This window comes from Phascolarctos cinereus, unplaced genomic scaffold (genome assembly GCF_003287225.1).
Source record: "Phascolarctos cinereus isolate Bilbo 61053 unplaced genomic scaffold, phaCin_HiC Scaffold_5;HRSCAF=322, whole genome shotgun sequence".
NCBI classification, from domain to species: Eukaryota; Metazoa; Chordata; class Mammalia; order Diprotodontia; family Phascolarctidae; genus Phascolarctos; species Phascolarctos cinereus.
Window position 1 is genome coordinate 165,613,015 of NW_027555958.1, and position 2,857 is coordinate 165,615,871.

Genomic DNA, 2,857 nt, shown 5'->3' on the forward strand with positions numbered 1-2,857 from the left:
AAAAATAGCAACAAAATTCATCTGGAAGAACAAAAGGTCAAGAATATGAAGGAATCAATTTTTTTTAATTAAGGAAGGTGACCTTGCAGTTCCAGATTCCAAACTACATTAGAAAATGTTAATCATCAAAACAATATGGTAACTGGCTAAGAAATAGAATGGTGGATCAGTGGAATTGATTAGGCATACAGTCATAGCAGGAAATGATTACAAAAATCTAATGTTTGATAAACCCAACTATCTAAATTTTTGGAACAAGTCCTCACAATTTTGACAAAAATTGCTAGGAAAACTGGAAATTAGTTTGGAAGAAATTAGGCATAGACCAATATTTTACATTGTAAACCAAGATAAGGTCAAAACTGATAAATGATGTAGGCATAAAGGGTAATATCATAAAGAGCTTAGGGGAGTTAGGGAAAATGTACCTGTCTGATCTATGGATAACGAAAGAGTTTATGGCCAAACGAGAGATAGAGGTGATCATGGGAAGTAAAATACATGATTTTAATTACATGAAATTAAAAAAAAAACAAACCCAATGTAGCCAAAATTATAAAGAAAACAGGAAACTGCAAGGAAATTTTACAGCAAATTTCTCTGATGAAGTTCTCATTTCTCAAATATATAAGGAACTGAGCCAAATTTATAAAAACAGGATCTGTTTCCCAGTTAATAAATGATCAAAGAATATGAACAGGCAATCTTTTTTTTCCTTTTTGTTTTGTAAGTAATATTTTATTTTTTCCAATTACATATATAGTTTTCATTTGTTATGAAATTTTGAGTTCCAAAATTTTCTCCCTCCTATCCTCTCTCCCTCCCCTCCCCCTCTCCAAGACAGCAAGCAATCTGACATAGATTATACATGTACAATTATGTGAAACATATTTCCACATTAGTCATGTTGTGAAAGAAGAATCAGAACAAAAGGGAAAAACCATGAAAAAGAAAGAAAATCAAACAAAAAGAAAGTGAAAACATTATGCTTTGATCTACATTTAGACTCCATAATTATTTCTCTGGATGTGGATAGCATTTTCCAACATGAGTCTTTTGGAATTAGCTTGGATCATTATATTACTGAGAAGAGCTAAGTCTATCATAGTTGATCATCACGCAATGTTGCTGTTACTGTCTTCTCCTGGTTCTGCTCACTTTACTTAGCATCAGTTCATGTAAGTCTTTCCAGGTTTTTCTGAAATCTGCCTCCTTATCATTTTTTTTATAGCACAATAGTATTCCATTCTATTCATGTACCACAGCAACTTGTTCAGCCATTCCCCAATAGATGGTCATCCCCTCAATTTCCAATGCTTGGCCACCACAAAAAGAGCTGCAATAAATATTTTTGTACACATGGGCCTTTTCCCTTTTTTTGATCCCTTTGGGAGATAGACCTAATAGTATTACTGCTGAATGAAAGAGTATGTACAGTTTTATATCCCTTTGGGCATGTGAATAGGCATTTTCAGAAGAAATCAAAGCTATCAATAGTCACATGAAACATGCTCTAAATCACTACTGATTAGATAAATGCAAATTAAAACAATTCTTAAATACCACCTCACTCCTGTCAGATTGGTTAACATAACAGAAAAGGAAAATAACAAATGCTAGAGGGGATGTAGAAAAATTGGGACTATTGGTCCATTAATGCACTATTGGAGTTGTGAATTACTTCACCTATTCTAGAGAACAATTTGGAATTGTGTACAAAGGGCTATAAAACTGTGCATATCCTTTGACCCAGCAATACCACTACTAGGCCTGTATCCCAAAGTGATCAAAGAAGAGTGAAAAGGACCTCTTTGTATAAAAATATTTATAAGTATCTCTTTTTGTGGTGGCAAAGAGCTGGAAATTAAAGATATGCCTATGAGTTGGGGAATGGCTGAACAAGTTGTGGTATATGAGTATGAGAGAATGTAATTGTTCTATAAGAAATGACAAGCAGGACAGTTTCAGAAGACTTATATGAACTCATGCAAAGTGAAGTGAGCAGAACCAAAATAGCATTGAACAGTAACAGCTATATTCTAAGGATGATCAACTGTGAAAGACTTAGTTACTCTGATTAAGACATTGATCACAGACAATTCCAAAGGGCCCATAATGAAAAACGTAATCCACCTCCAGAGAGTTTACTGATGAACTCAGAATGCAGATTGAAGCATACTTCTTTTTACTGCCTTTTTTTTTTGGGTTCTTTTGTTTTATTTTGTAACATGGCTAATATGGGAATGTGTTTACATGACCTCACATGTATAATCAAAATCAAATTGCTTGCTTTCTAAAGGAGGTGCTAGAAGGGAAAGAGGAGCAGGAGAATTTAGAACTCAAAATTTAAAAAATGATTGTTAAGAATTTTACACATAATACAGACATATCTTTAAAAGTGATTAAATAATTTTAAAAATAAAACTATTTGATCCGTTTTTGTATTAATTGTCCCCTACACAATCTACATTGCTAACATTCTCTCCTGCTATTTCTTTCAACTAGCCATTTATTTCAGACAGAAATACTATGTTTACACTCTTTCAAATATTCTTCCTTTTTCTCCTGTCTATATCCTTTTAAATTATACCAACCTATCTGAAAGTCTTAGCTCAATGCCTATCTCAAGTCTTAGCTGCTTCATATAGTCTTTTTTTTTAACATACCAAGCCTTGTTGATGTTTCAGATCATACTCTTAGAACTACTATATTATTATAATTATTATAATCGGTAGTAATTGTAGTAGTTGTAGTAGTAGTAAGGTATTTACACAACTCTTTAAGCATTGGACAATGCTTTACATAATTTATTTCAGTTGATCTTCACAACTCTATGATATAGGTGTTATTTTTATCC